This window comes from Taeniopygia guttata, chromosome 7, assembly GCF_048771995.1.
Source record: "Taeniopygia guttata chromosome 7, bTaeGut7.mat, whole genome shotgun sequence".
Taxonomy (NCBI): domain Eukaryota; kingdom Metazoa; phylum Chordata; class Aves; order Passeriformes; family Estrildidae; genus Taeniopygia; species Taeniopygia guttata.
In genome coordinates this window covers 35,862,409-35,878,229 of record NC_133032.1, presented here as the reverse complement: position 1 = coordinate 35,878,229, position 15,821 = coordinate 35,862,409, and the positions used below count along the sequence as shown (strand labels likewise).

Sequence of the window (15,821 nt, the reverse complement as noted above, 5' to 3'; positions counted from 1 at the left end):
TGATGCAATCCAAAGAGCAGTTTATAGAGGGTTTTCCACCTTTTTCCTTAAATTGGACTCTGTAGGCCTCAAATTTGGGATTTCTAACTTGAAATCTCCATTAGAACACAATCTAGTAACTAGGAAGAAAAACCCCAAAGCCTTGGCATCAGACAAATGAAAATTCATTTTCTTTAATGACTCTCCCCTTTGCCAGCTGTGTTCTTGGAAAATGGGGCTTTGCATTTGGTTTGTTTTCAGTGCAACAACTGTGTTGGTTTCTGGGTGGCATAAAATTGTGCATATTCCTCTCTGGGTTGTGAAGGAAGCCCTGTCCTTTCCCTCCTCTCTGAGCAGCAATCATGGGGCTACTTACTGACCTTGGGACTGTTTTTATATTGGGGCTCCCCACTGCTGTGCTTCTCCTCTGTTGTGTCCTGCTCTGAGCTGTGCCAGGTGAGATGTGCTTGCTGTTCTTTCTCCTTTCAGGTGAGCTCCTCTGGCCTGATGTGCAGCTGGTGGGAAGAGAGAACTGGAGGCTTTCCTGTTCCATCTGTACCTTTGGAAGGACTTCACCGAATGCAGTGCACGGTGGGAAAAGCAGGTATGATCTGTGGGAGTTCAACAGCAAACACTTCAGAAAAGCAAAGATTCACTGCCCTAACTTCACCAATCTGTCCTGCAGGAGAAACAGTGAGTAAGACATTAAAAAAGTAACTAGATGCAAGATTAAGACAATGTCCACATGACCAAAGCAGGTGCTTTGCATGATTTCTTTCATGCTCATTTTATGTTCTTGTTATTGTGACGAATGCTGTTTTCTGTCAGTGATGTTTAAAATTTGATTACTTGAATATTGATAATGTTCGGTGCTTAGGAATATTTGAGGAGTTTTGTACTTCACTGGATTGTACATAGAGTAATTTTGGGAGTTCACTGTTCAACTCTGCAGACAATCCTAAAATAAGTTCTTAATAGTCTGGATGTATTAATATTCATTTTTAGAGTTTACATTGTGAAATGTTAGTTATTAAATTCTGTTCAAGATGTAAACTCTATTTTGTATCATTAATTATGCAAGTTTGAAATTCTGTTTCATTTTAAGGTAGGGCTTTTTATTTGTACATAGCTGTTGAAATAAATTACCAGTATGAGAAAACATTCTCTTAATAAACGAGGGATGCCTGGAGTTGGCTCTGCTAACTGAGACAATTTAATTCATCCATCATCAGGGATGATGTTTCTTAGCAACACAAAGTATTTTCACCCGGGGCGCTTTCACAAACTTTCACATTTTTCTTCAAATACAGCCTTGGTAGTGTTTTATATGACCTGAAGTTCGTCCATCTGTCCTGAAGCTCCCAATACTTTGCCATTCTCTCCAGTGATCAAATGATCCGATATATGGGGGTTTTTTCAGCTTAATAATACACAAGTTGACTAGAGAATCATTCTGTGTGTCAGATTTTCCAAAGGGTTCTGGAAAATTATTTGTTGCTCTGTATAGCAAAGCTAAAAGTTATTGAAAATGTGTTACAGTTTCATAATAAAACAGATCTGAAAATTATTGGCTGGAAAGCCAGCTAAATGCTTTCTGATAGCCATAGCCTCAAGGGGGACACTTGGATCATTTGTAATAAAGAGATATCTTTGATATCTTTTGGTGAATTGACTAGTATTCTGTTTAGATCATTATTTATGAAAAACACTGGCTTTGGTACACAATGTTACATTATCAAATTGTTTGGGTGTAAGAATTGCTTTAATGCATTGCCAGAATTTTCCTTGTTTATTCTTTTTGTGTGCTGCATGAAATCAGAAGAAGCTGTTGATCTGTTAAGACTACCTTTACTTCTTGCTTTCCATTTTTACAACATGTGTGGGGATGATTTGATCAGTGTAATTACCACCTGGGGAGACTTGGCTTGCTCAAGAAACCCCTTCAGGTATGTAACAGGTGTTGTTCAGTATGGAGAGCACACATCTTCCAAGTGCAATGTGTTATTTTGCTTTGAGAAATAATATATCTTGGTTTTTTGGTAAATTGCTCAGCAAACTTCTGTTATGTGAAGAAGTGACTAAGCCTTTGCTTCTGTCTTGCTTTGAGAGGAAAAGTTTTAGTGGTTCTTCTTTGTCAGCAGTGCACAGTGACAAGTGTTTCTTAAATGTTGTGATGAGGTAATTATTATTCAGCTTCTTTCACAAAGAAGGTGTACAGAAACCCTTTTAAATTGTGGGAAAAGTTACAGAAACACTGATTTGATTCTTTCTCGTAGGTAGAAAAATGTTGTGTTGTAGCTCATGTCATCTTAGCTTTAATTTGCTGAGTTTTCATGTAAGCACACAAAGTCTTTGTACACATGTGCAAAAAAATTAATGGGACATTTAATTAGATGTCCAAGCCAGGACATCTTGTTTGAGGTGATCTTATTGCAGTGTAGGTGTTTCATGCCCTGGTGTTACTGTCTAGAATCTTGCAAGATCTCCAGGAGCTCCCTAAAGTCCTTTGAAGGATCACCTAAGTTGGAAGCTGTGTTATCCCACAGAAAGCTGTATCTGATAACAAAAGGGGAGAAAAATCTTTTGCTAGCAAGCCTTTAAGTCTCAAGTCTTTGAAAACTGCAGCAGTCACTTGTCTCTGATGCTGCCTTACCTGTAAGTTGGAACTGTGGACCTTGCAGAAAGGTTAGGGTTCTGTTTGCTCCTGCAAGGCTTTGCTGCATGTTGTGACAGGCTATCTACATTTCTACCTCTGCTTTAGCATCCTAGGGTCGTTTGGGAAGCTCCAGAATCAGCTGTAGTCTCTCCTTGCCCTTTGAGGTTCTGTTAAAAAAATTCCTGGTAGTTGTGGTGGCACCTGAAGAGGCTGGTGCCAGGGATGTTTCCTGCAGGCTGGTGTTTGCCCTGCAATAAATAATGTAGGCGTGTTGTAGACCTGTATTTGCATCTTGGTGCAGTCAGTAAAGACTGATGTGAAGGCTGGTAACTCATCTTTCAGAAAGTCAAATTTAGAAGATTAGGTATTGAAATTGCTCCATAATCGAGAGTGCATTTTTCCAACTGTAAACCCAGTGTCTAAATTTACAAAACTAACAAGGGCTGCCACAGGCAGGTAAGCACCACCTGTTCTGTATGAAACCAAGCCTCCCAAATACTCTCCAGAAGTGAAGGACAGTTTTATTTTGAATAAAGCTTTGGTTGGAGTGAAGTAATAAAGATTTCCATGGGATTCACATGCAAAGTACACCTCTCTACTGTGAAATACTGGAAGCAGTGCTGGTGATGTGTCAGTTTAGGGTGGAGGAGAAGGGGCTTCCATTAATTTTAAGTTCCTTTTCCTTGGGAACATTTTTTATGTAGCAGAATGGTTACTCAGGATAGGTAAATGGTAGCAAAATGTCACTTGAGTGCTGTGCTAGAGGCAAATGAATTACTAAATGTTCCTTTTAAACCACAGCCTCTCTTGCTTTCCTGAAGCAGACACTGGGGTCCTTCTCTTATCCCTGTTCTTCCTCAGCTATGGATTTTCTGTGTATTCTATGCAGTTTCCTATAGTTAGCTGTAAGGACATGAAGAATTGATAAAAATTGCCTTTATGAAGGTAGTGAAAGCTCTAAAGTCAGTCTGATAAATAGAGAGGGATAACTTGCAATGATAAACACACACTAGTGTCAAAACTGTTGTAAATTTTCAAAAACTACTTTTCATCCTCATCCAACCATGACTCAAATAAAGAACATTCCCTTTATGGCCTGCAGCACAATACAAGTTGTACTTTGTTAGCTTTCAGTTAAAGCGATGAACATATTACTTGAATTTTAGGAAAGAGGTTTTGAAAACATACTATATTTAGGGTTTAGTCTTGAAGTTATAAGGATAACTAGTGGTTCTTGCTGTTGTTGCATCTTTCAGTGTTCATGTGCAAAGAATGACTTGATCAGAGTTGTCACTGGGAACATTTAGTTTTTCATGCAAAGTATTTTTGGGCAGCTTTTATTTGGAAGAATATGGGATGGAATATAAAAGAATGAGCCTAAGAAATTATCATTTATGTTAAAAGGTCACCAATTATAATTGTTTGGGTATTGTTTCTGCAGTTAGTCTCTGAAAAAAGGTGAGTGCAAACCAGGCTAAAGCACTTCTCAGAGTGGGTGTTTGACCTTGGAATTCTTATCATTTAATGTAGTGTCTTTTCAGATACTTGAGAATTCTATCATTTTATTCTAATTGGAATTTGGACACTTTTAGGAATGGGCAGCCTGTTGTTCTGTTACATGTTGTGTTTGCATCTAACTCACATGATGTGAGAGTTTGCATGAAAGCAGCTGTGGTTTCATTCAGCCTTTTTACTCAACACAAAACTATTGTGTTGTTAAATAAAAATCATAATTTCTCTACATTAGTGAGCTTTATTTGCAGACAAGGAGTAGTACATGAAAGGGTTGGGGCATTTTTAGAATCATAGAATGGTTTGAAAGGGACCTTAAAGGCCACATTATAAAGTATAGAACCTCCTGAAATGGGTACAATCAAATCCCAGTTATATAAACAAAAAGTGAGCATCCCAATAGTTGTATATCCAGTGTTAATGATCTGTATTTCATATGGAAGACTGACCTTTTTGGGACCCTTTCTTCAGAAGTAAAGAATTGTCTAATCTGTTTCTTCTACAGTTGGAAGGGCAGTTGGAAATTTGGTTGATCTTATATTTTTCAGCATAACTATCACATGGGATGAGAGGGCCAATTGCTGAGATTGCAGAGGACTGTGCAGCCCCAGGCATCTTCCACTATGTGTAAAGACTTATTCTGGTTCATGCAAACAAATAAAAATGAACTGCCTAAGTTCAGCCCTAACACTGACTCAGATCAGGAAAAATATGATCCTTCCCAGTGACTTAAAATGGATGGATGCATGAGGCTGATATGTGATGGTTTGTATAAATCAAGGCAAATGGGCATTAGATTACACATTCATTGTGATTATCACTTGAATTGCTTTGCATTGTAACCTGGTAAACATTGGCCACTGTTGTACTTAACTGTAAAGAAAGTATTAGAAAATTATAGTTTGAATTTGTTTTAATTGAATATGGTGGCCTAAAGCCCTGCAACTTGGATTTTGAGGCAGAGAGAGAAATGGCCAAGAGCCTGCACATTCTGCGTGTGGGTTTTTTTACATTTGGTGGTCTCATTACTCAGGTATACAGCAAGCATTTTACTGCAATAATAACCTATTCAATATGCTATTTTTTAGGCCAGTATAAACCTATTTAAAATATCCTATATTAAACATGTAAATGCTTTCCTGTGGCCAAATGAATTTTGTCCACACAATTGTGTAAATTTAGCTTAAGCCACTTTTTAGCTTCCAGCCTCCTAATTGTTTTTTAATCTATGGAGTACAAAGAATTAAATGTGTCCAGTCTCATTAAACTTTAGGGTTTTGAGATGTGGACCATTATTATTTCAGTAGACCAGCTCTCTTCTCTTTGCCATTCACTCCTGAGTGAGTGAAAAGGTCCAGGAGTATATGGAGGAAATGTGGGATGATACCAGTGAACAGTCCTGCCTTATTCTGTGCCTGGCTGTGATTCTGCCCGGAGTTTCGACCTCAAAGTTGTCCCCGTTGTGAGAGGAGCTGTAGATGTTTCAGGGTCACAAATGAAGTTTCTTATCTGAGACTGATGTTGGGATTCACAGTTAAATATACTTCACTTCCTTTTTATATTCTTTATGCATAACTAGATCTAGGAAGGCCTGGTAAATGAGGAATTAGTGTTTATTTCCATTTGTGTTAAAGTAGACCTGTCATCAGATTTGTTTCTAGATTCTCATGCACAGCCATTCCTGCTGCTTGTCATCTTCATATCTCCCTGTTTTTGCATTAGTGTGGGCTCTGTGGCACTTCATTTAACATCAGTAAAAAACTCTATCAGAACTTCTTAGTGTTGATTGTCTCTAATAACTTAGAATTTTTTTTTGCATGTGACTGATTTTAGAGGGGGAAAAAAAAATTCCATGTATTTTCATTGTTAGTGGAAATTGCAGATGGGGACCTCAAAGAGGAAGACCGAGGGGCATCCTCTGTAGGTTGTCCACAGTGTATTTGGTCAAGAAAAGAAACAGATTAAGGAATGTGACGTGTGGTTCTTGATGCAGAAAAAAAGCTTCTCTATGCCTAATACATTGGAAAACATTTGTTTAAGAGCAAGTCTCCCCTCTGCAAAATTTGCCCCTGTAGTATTATTGAGGTCAGTATCCATGTAGGTTCTCATCTAAACTCAATGTGGTGCCTGAGGTCAGCTTTGGCTTGTAAATGCAACTTTAGGGAATGTTTTGTCTTCTCCTGTTAAAAAGCATCTCTGAAAGTTGTTCAGAAACTTATTTACTTCTGCTCTTCTTACGCTTGTCTTCAGTTCCTGCTTAAAAAATAGAAGTTGTAAGTGAAACATTGTGTCCTGCTTCGTAAGAAAATAATCCTTACATGTATACATATGCTCATTGACTGCTTTTGGATATTAATTTGAAGGTGAATGCTTTCAGTCCTGAATGTTTAGTAGACATTTCTGTGTGCAAAAATGTGTTGTGAGTTTTGTGAGAATGACTGTTGTAAGTTGATGAGTACTGCTGTCTGTGATCCAGGTATCAAAATGGTATTTCATAAAAATCAAATAAACTCTGACTGATCAAGTGGGTAAGTTCACATGTCCCTGTGGTTCTTGGAACATCCTGACTTGACTCATTGCTACCAGAGAGGTGCCTGCACTTCATCATGTGTTGGCATGTTCCCCGAGACTCAGCATTCCTCCTCTGTATTATTTCTTGATAGTTCTTTCATTAATCCTTCAAAAGTGCTGGACTGCTTAATGGAGTAGGAATAAAAATAATGCATTTCCAGAAAGTCTTCCAGTGTGTTCTGTTTGCTTTCTGCATCTCTCTTAAGTGTTAATCAATTAAGTGATTCTGATTCTAGTCACTCCCCAGGTTAGATCTCGGAGATCTGGGGATGGATAAACGTACTCTGTAAATTAGGTGTGAAACGGTTGGGGAAATGCACAAGCTGGTGCTCTGCAGAGCCAAGGAAGGTCTGGCTGGGCTTTATTTTAGCTCATGTATGGGCAGGCTGGCAAGGCTAGTGCTGAGCTGGAGAGAAGTGGATGTCCTGGGAAGAAATTGCTCCAGTAAGAAAACGCTCAGGTGTTCATTGTCTGCCTGTTCTTTTCTATCTGTTTATTCCTTGAGTTCTGTCACCTGGGCTGTTTTGTTCTGCTCTTCTGGTTTTTTTTACACTTTAACTTCTCAAATTCTTAATAGGTAATTGGGAGTCATAGGCCATCAGGTGCCACGGTTTTGCTTATAAACAAGACTAGAATATTTTAACAAAAAATTGTTGCCAACTCCCTTTAAGGGTTCTGCCCAATAAGTAAAGATTAGTTTATGATATTATATAGACAGTAGGAATAAAACCTGTATTTCTTAGGTATGTTATTTCAAAATTAGATTTGTTATGGGCATATTATGATAGGCAGAATTATTACTCAGAGTGTCTCTTCCCTGGAAGTGAATATCTGCTGAAGATGCCCAGTGTAATCTCTGTTTGAACTGGCCTGGATATAATTAATTGATTATTGATAGAAATCCATTTACGTGCTGTGTGAACAATGGGAAAAGATCAGAAGTAAAGGTGCAGCTGCCTCCTTTCCTGGTAAAGAATCTTCCAGTCTTGAAAACCAGCCATGGCACATGCCAGGGTTGGAGACCTGAGCCTGCTATAGTCTCCATTTAAGATACTTCCCCAAAATTATTATGCCCACTCTGAAATAATTCCACTGAATATATTTTACCCCTGGCATTCACATATTCAGCAACCTGCAAGTTCTGCTCAAGCTGTGAGTTTTAGAGGGTGTCTAATGTTCTGTCTAAAGGTGAGGATCCTGTTACATTTTTTCTTTAAATTTTATGAGCATCTTATATAATGATGTTCCTGTCATGCTTTTGGCCATGAATCAGCACAGCATTTCTGTGCAAGCTTTAATTGAAGCGTGGAGTTGTCTTGCTGTGCAAATGTTGAAGTCAGTGAGACTATTAATTAAAATTAAGTATCTGCATAAGTGCTTTTGCTAAAAATAAGTTACTTCATAACAGCTTTGGGCCATATTTGGGAAGGAGGGGGGTTGTTTTTTTCGAACTTTGGGAATAGGTATACATTTCTCTTTGAATTGCATGATGATAAAATGTAGCAGCAATACCAGAGGGCAGAATGTTGATGGGAAGACATGCAAGCTTTCTGCCTTGTCAGATGTCACCTAAGCTGCTATTTATTGATTTTTAAACAGAATAAAACTGTTATGGCTTTTGTAGTGCATAGAGACTGGTGGAAAACTTGAGAAGTTACTGCTGAAGCTGGCACTGTAGTGGAAGCACACAAGTGACAGGAATCAATCAGTTCTTTATCTTCCTTTCTGAGTGCCTGGTTACAACTCTGTTTTTCTTCCACCAGTTATTTAAAGTTGGAGCTTCTCAGAGCGAGACTCCTTAGGTACTTGTGCTGTGTGTCATTTGTTTTCTAGCTGTGTTTGAAGCCATTAAAAATATTGCCAGGGACTACTGAGCTGTGGCTTTTCCCATATGTATTAGACAATTTACAATACAGATTTACTGTACAATTTACCTTATAAAATGATCTGATTTATTAATTCTCACGGTACCTTGGCAAAGTAGCATCTTTTTGTCTCTTCAGTCTGGCTCTTTATCAGACTCATTTTATCATGCCAGCCTCTTACCTTTTTTCTGATTTCTTTCAAAAATAGACTCCTTACAAGCTATAACACTCCTCACCTGCAGCAAACCAATAAATTAACAGTGGAGGGAAGAGATCATTGGAAACATGGGTAAGAGGAATGTGCACCAAGCTGCCTGTGCTGTCATATTTCTCATTGCACCTTTCTGTCCCTTCCAACACCCATCTTAAGATCTCTGCCCTGCCTTTTTGCAAGTGTATGTGGTGTGCATAAAGCAGTGACCACAGGGCTAGGCAGGAAAAGATGAGGGACCCTATTTCACATGATGCCAGCCAGGGTGAAGCCTTGTTTGCCTGGTGCAGGTGTTTTGTGACCACAGGCTGGTTCTTCTGAGGTGCTTCAGCACGATGTGTGTTGATATCTCCAAGCTGTTGGTTTCTCACTGCTGCTGTTCTTAGTCTCTATCCTTTAGCCCATGATTGGTAGCAGAAGCTGAGAATCCCACTTCTGGATATACAGTGATTCTTGCTGAAAATCACATGGTTGTTCCTAAAAGTGAGACTCTGTATTTCCTACTTAAAGTAATATATTAATATATTGTTGATGGGGTTGCATTTGCTTAGTGTCACTGCCAAAAGTTTCTATAAAGCACTGTCACATGAACACAAAGCAAAATTTACATTGTTTGGGGAGAAGTACCAATGTTGCCATCTTTACTATGAGCACGTCAGTTGCTCTTTATTGCTTTTTAAATTTGATTTTGTTGTTGTGTGGCGTGCTTTTCAATAAACATAGTGGTTTCATTTATATAACACTAGAATTATTGTTAATGCCCAGGTTCATACTGTGAGTTGGGTATGTAATATTGTGTCCAGTGGGATCCTGTATCACAGAATTTGCATAGTTATAGTGCTGGTGACATCGTATCTCATACAAAGAACCCAGGGACCTGATACAATATCAGTAAAACTGTCTCCTAGGTATGATTCAAACAGTTTTATTAGCAACATATGGGGTATGAAGGAGCCACAGAGGGTAGTTTTGAGTGTAAGGGTGCTGGCCTATCTTTTTCAGCCTGTAATTATATCAGTCCTCTTCTATGGCATTATTTGTTGCTGCTCTGGGATTGCAGAAAAAAAATAACTACTAATATGATGACACAAAGGATCAGAATAAATTATAATTGTTGACTTTACAAGAAATTCATTGGCAAAAAGGCTTACTGTCCAAAGCTCGGATGTCATTTCTGGTGCAGCTTCAGAGCTAAGCCACCGCACTAAATAATATAGTTTTGGAAGTGTTAGTGTTTTCTGGCAACCTTATCCTGCTGTATTGGATGCTTTTGTGATCTGACAGATACAAGGAAGAAACTTTTTGGCTGCATTTTGGTTTTTAATCTTAAGCTAAAGGAGTGCATTTTGTTTAATTGATAGTGGGATACTGAACTCTTGTTCCCCAAATGGAACATATTCTAATTAATCATCTTGAAATAAAGAGTTCATAATTTAAATTGACATTAAAAACTTGCGAAAATATAATTAGAAAATTACAGTAGTGCTCTGTTTAGTTGTACTTCTTAGAGTCATGAAGTATAAAAAAAAATAACTTCTACATGTTGTAAAAATGATAAAAGTTTGGGGGTTTAATGATTCTGCCAGTTGGCTGAAGAGCCACAGTGTGTATGTAGCTATTAAAGAAAAATAGTATTTGACTACTTCCCAGATATTTTTTTAAAATCCATGTGTTGTAAAGCACTGGGCCGAGCATCTTCTCTGCACATGAGCCCGTGTAGGGAATTGGGACTGTTATTTGGACTTTAGTCTGTTACTTCTGCATATTTTTATTCCTCATTGGGGTTCAGCATGGAACAAACAGTCTGGGACCTCTGTGCTGCTTCACTGATGTGGAAGCATTTTTCATCTGCTTGTTTCCAATCCATACTCTGTTGATCTTACTGTGGTTGCAATAATATAATAAATATATAATTTTATCTGGAAGGGATCCTTAGAATTGTTCATCCCTTGTTTGCAGGTAGGATGAAAATTTTTTGACTAATTCCTGACTTAATTGCACATTAAAGAAGATAGTAATAAAAAAAATCTAATTTATAATTTAATTTCTAAACTTCTTAGAGTTCAAGCTCTCTGCTGGCACTTCATTGTTTTTGTGAGCTTTTCTGACTTCCAGAAACTTTTGAAGATAATTGCAGGTGATTGAGGAGCTATTTTAACTTGTTCCCATAGTATCCAACAGTAAAAGACATCAGACTTTGCCAGTTTGTATTTGTTTTGAAAAATATCCTCTCATCCTGTATCTGCTTTATCTCTTTGGGTGCTTCAACTGGAAACTCTCACAAATTTGCTGCTGTTGAGACTCTCAAGTTCTTTTGTGAAAACTGAAGTAAAATTGTAATAAGCCTTGTAATTTTGAGAAATAAGGAGAAACATGTAGTGAGACTTGTGATTGAGAAGTGGACAGATGTCAGCTTGTAGGTGCATAAACATCACAAACTTCTGATCTTTAGTGTAGTTGTCCCCTGGCTCCAACACCACCAGCTACAGGGTGAAATGGTCATTTCCAGTGTGCCTCAAAGTCAGCTTGCTCTTTAGACATCATTAAGCATAAACTTGTACTGTCTTAATGCAGTTTTTTTGCCTTTTTAATGTAATTTTGCTTTATTTCATATTTTTTCTCCTTTCCCATATCATTTGCTGTTTGGAGTAGGAAGTTCACACCCACTTTGCTAAAGATGGTAAAGGAGTAATTTCTGAAATTAACTATTAAATAAAAAAAGTTATATAAACATATCTGGACATCACATCGTAGGGACTTCAGAGCTGTCTCAGAAGCCTCTAGAGCCACTCATGTTAATTGTTGCATATCTTGTAAATGTGTTTATTTCAAAGTACTGGAAGCTTTCCAAGAAATTTCTGTATTTAAAAGGGCAAAAAGGATGTCACAGTGGATTTAGTCCAGGACAAAATAAAGTAAAGGTTAAGTTGGACTTCCATCAGTGAAAGCTTAAAAGCTAAAAATAAAAATAATGCTGGCCACTATGGTTTTGTGATAGAAGGATTTGTGAGACAAAGCTGATATTTTTTTTTTATATAGGCTTGTGTGTCTGGCCTTTATTGCTATATTTAACTAATTTATTTTGAAGCATTAAATGTTTGCAATGTAGTATTTTGATACACAAACTTAGGTTGTATGTAGCTGAGATAGAAAAGATTAAAAATGTCCTGTTGCTTAAAGTGTAACTTTTAATGAGATGAGAAAGGCCTACACCTTGTGGTTTCCCAGTGTGTTCATGGCCCACTTAATCAGCAATTTCATTGTGATATAATTATTGCTGCTTTATTTTTCAGATGATGAAAAGAACGCTGGAGAAATACATCTTCAGTTAGTCACATAGTCCAGTCATCAAAATACAGGAGCACTGTAATTGGGCCAGAAAACCAGGGTGGGAAACCCCACTGTGAGAATACAGGGGTGACACCAGGGGAGGCAGAGAGAGCTGGGACAGTTCAGCCTCAGGATGAGTGGGCTCAGGAGCACAAACTGAATTAGAGGAAATTCTGTTACAGTGAGAAATTTTTTGCTGTGAGTGGCCAAACACTGGGACAAGTTACCCTCAGTATCTGTGGAGATACTCAGAGCTGGAGTGGTCCTGGGGACCCTCTTGTTCTCTGATTTTGGCAGAGTTTGGACTGGTTGCTCTCTGCAGGTCCTTGGTTATGGAATCTCCTTTTGTTTGCCTTCCTCTCACATGTGGTCTGTCTTCACAGATATTAGGCTAAGGAAGGTATTTGGGATAAATATTTATATGGTGTAGTATTGGACAGTATTTGGATGGATCTTCTTCACAAAGTCACAGAATGGTTTGGGTTGGAAGAGACTTTAAAGATCATCTAATTCCAACACCCTGCCATGGGCAGGGACACCTTTCACTAGACCAGGCTGCTCCAAGCCCTATCCAGGGATGGTCTTGAGCACTTCCAGGGGTGGGGACACTGCAACCCCTCTGGGCAATGTTTAGCCTCGTCTTAGCCTAAAACAGTTGGAAAGTTAGATCAGATGAGCTCAAATTCTCTTTTCTTTTTCCTCACAGCTCTGTTTAGATTGAAGAATGCTACTACACTGAAGAAAATCACACTTTGAAATCTGTCCATTGGACTGAAGCAGATAGGATGAGTTGGAAGAAATACAGCTCACCGCTGAGATCCATGGCCAAGATTCCCAAACTGCTTTGGTGAAGAACTCTGAAGCAGCACCACCTGGTATTTCACTGCTGCCAGCTTTGAATGCAGGTAAAAATGCTTCTGATAAATATGATGTGTTTGTTAGATAAAAAGGGGGGAGAGAGGTTTGATGGGTTTGGAATTCTTGGTGTTATTAGATGTCTGCTAATTATTTTTTTACTCTGCCCTGAAATGATGGCATGGTTCACATTGTTCTTCCAGTACATGGTAAGTCTGACAAGGTTGCAAGTTTTGGGAAGCAAAGGAATCTTTCTTTCAAGACACAATTAGCAACATGTTTGATTTCTTTTTTCTCCTGTTCTCCTTTTCAATCAAAGCCTGGATTCATGTGGTTGCAGCAGAGAGGAGAGATGATCGTGAATCTGTTAACTATTAGGCTGCACCTGTACTTCAAGTAGACTGGCTTCATGTTGCTGTAAAAGAGTGACAGGCCTTAGTGACAGCTGGGACCTACAGCAAAATAGGAAGGGGTAACCAAAAATATTTGGCCATTCAGATATATATTCATTTACCATCCTGCTGCCTCCCCCCAAAAAATCAACATATGTTCAAATAATGGTAGTCAGCAGTTGTATTTTATAGTTCTGGAGGGGGAATTAGTTTTCCTCACAGTGAGAATGAATAAATTTGGTTGTATCTTTGAGTTAAAATGACACCTCAATGTAACTTCTGTGCCTCTAAAACTGCCCTAAGCCTGGGCTGTTTAAGGAAACAAAGTGGTGTGATGTAGGGGTGTGTCAGTGCCATTCCTTTTCTTCTCCCCTTTCTTTTCCAGTAACTTCAGAATTCATCAGGCAACCTGTATTGAATTTACCAGAAGAGTAGGTGCTACAGGAAATAACAGACTTTCAGCTACTCACATGAAATCTGTGCCAAGGACTCTATATTTTTAAGCTGTGAATTAATTTATGATTAATGTTTTAATTATTTGTTTGTGTCCTAATTTCTGCCACGTTTCAAATTTAATTAAGTTTGAGATAACAGGAGTAAGCAACAAACTCCAGGCCCTTCCTCCTTTCTCAAATTGCTTACAACCACCACAGTGCTTTCTCACTGGGGGATTTTGCCAGAGCTGTGATGCCTCTGAGGCTGCTTCTTGCACAGAAGTACTCTTGGGAACTGGACATAACCATAAAGGAGTGTTGTGTTCTGGTGTGTGTCAGCAGATGGAAGGGGACACCCCTGTCCTGAGCTGGGCACAAACAGCCTCGTGTGAGGAGAGCAGTGTCTCTGTCTCCCAAGTGAGAGAACTTGATGTGATGAGAGAAAAAAAGAAATGCATTTCACACAAGTATTACATACAGTGTAATATTTTTACCATGAATTGTAAAAATTGTATGTTTTGAATTCCTCCTACTGTGCAGCCATCTATGATTTGCATTATATAGTATAAGGTTTTCAAAACTTTGAGTCTTTGGACTGCTATTGTCAGAAATGATTCAAGCATTCAGGACCCAAGTCACATTGCAACTTCACGAAATTTTCACCTTTTTCACCTTTTCCTTTGAAAATGGAGCTGAAAGTTACTTGGGTATTTTTTTCTAGAATACTTTAATTATGCACAATTTCATCTGGTGTGGTGCACAGGGGAGGCACAGGCACTGAAATACCCTGGGCACAGGCAAAGCAATCACAAGCCTGAGGGCAAATGGGTATTTATAGGGGTGAGTGGAGATCAGATGGACACCACCAATGCTTCCCTTGGAAGTGACCAACATCCAAGGTGTCTCATTATTCCAGGTGTACCTGGGTAGGTAAACACAACCTGTCCATCTGTGCCTTGTTTCACACTTCAGTGTGCAGTTAAGTGACTCCATAAATGTTACTGATTTCTGCATGCAGGCTTTGGCACCCAAGTGTTCCTGTTAGGTGTAAAAAAAATAGAGGGTTGGTGTCAGCCTACCTAATTTTTCAAAATTATTGGAGGCTTACAAATGGTAAAGTTTAATTCAACACCAGGAAAAGAATAAATTTTTCCCTGTGAGGGTGGGGAGGCCCCAGCACAGAGTGCTCAGAGAAGCTTTGGCTGCCCCTGGATCCCTGACAGTGCCCAAGGCCAGGTTGGATGGGGTTTGGTGCAATCTAGGATAGTGGAAGGTGTCCCCTGCTTGTGGCATGGGATTGGAACAAGCTGTTCTTGAAGGTCCCTTTCAATCCAAATCATTCTGATATTCTGCAGTTTTCTACTGCTCTGTAGGTTGTTACTGCTAATCATTTTTTCTGAATTATGAAAACACAGCACTTTAAAATATCAAGAATGTGTCTTAGTGCAAAGCACAACAATACCCTGAGTTCAAACAGCAGCAGTGAGGAAGGACCACAGACACTTAAATCGTGTGGTTACTACTGTGAATGTACCTCAGAGACTAAAACTAGAGCCCTTTCTCACACTTTCCCCATGCAGAAGAAAGGGCAAGTGCAGACCTTGAACATGGTCTGTACTCATATCTGTTTATACATAGGCTGATAGGTTTTTTTTTCCTGACAACTTAAATTTGAATATTATCTACTGGAAATTTCACAGGATTCTGGTAAACAGGTAAGAATTATTTTTAGGTGTTTTCCAGTGTGACACGCATTAACTCACTGTTTCAGCTTACTTGGTGACACTATCTTAATTTTTTTTTTTTTTTTTTTTTTGTGTTAATGAAACAATGTTGGTGTACTTACTCAGATGTTTACTGAGAAACAACAGCTGGATGGGTGCTAGCAAAACCTGAAACCTGCCAGTTCAGCTGGGCCAATGTGCTTGAGAGGACCCTGGTGTAGTCAGAATACATCTTGCAGAAGTAAATCTTAAAGTGACAATTTTCTGTCTTGCATCTTTTACTGTTGAGGTT

General features: G+C 38.7%; 1 protein-coding gene across 13 annotated transcripts in view; it reads left to right on the top strand.

Moving 5' to 3' along the window:
• The window catches only part of GTDC1 (glycosyltransferase like domain containing 1), a 314,519-nt gene that overhangs the window by 143,412 nt on the left and 155,286 nt on the right, over positions 1-15,821 (top strand). For all 13 annotated transcript variants that reach the window (XR_012056851.1, XR_012056850.1, XM_072931740.1 and 10 more), the window contains exons 2-3: positions 469-583; positions 12,831-13,029. The gene's annotated coding sequence lies outside the window, so the exon portion shown is untranslated. The remainder of the gene's footprint in view (positions 1-468; positions 584-12,830; positions 13,030-15,821) is intronic.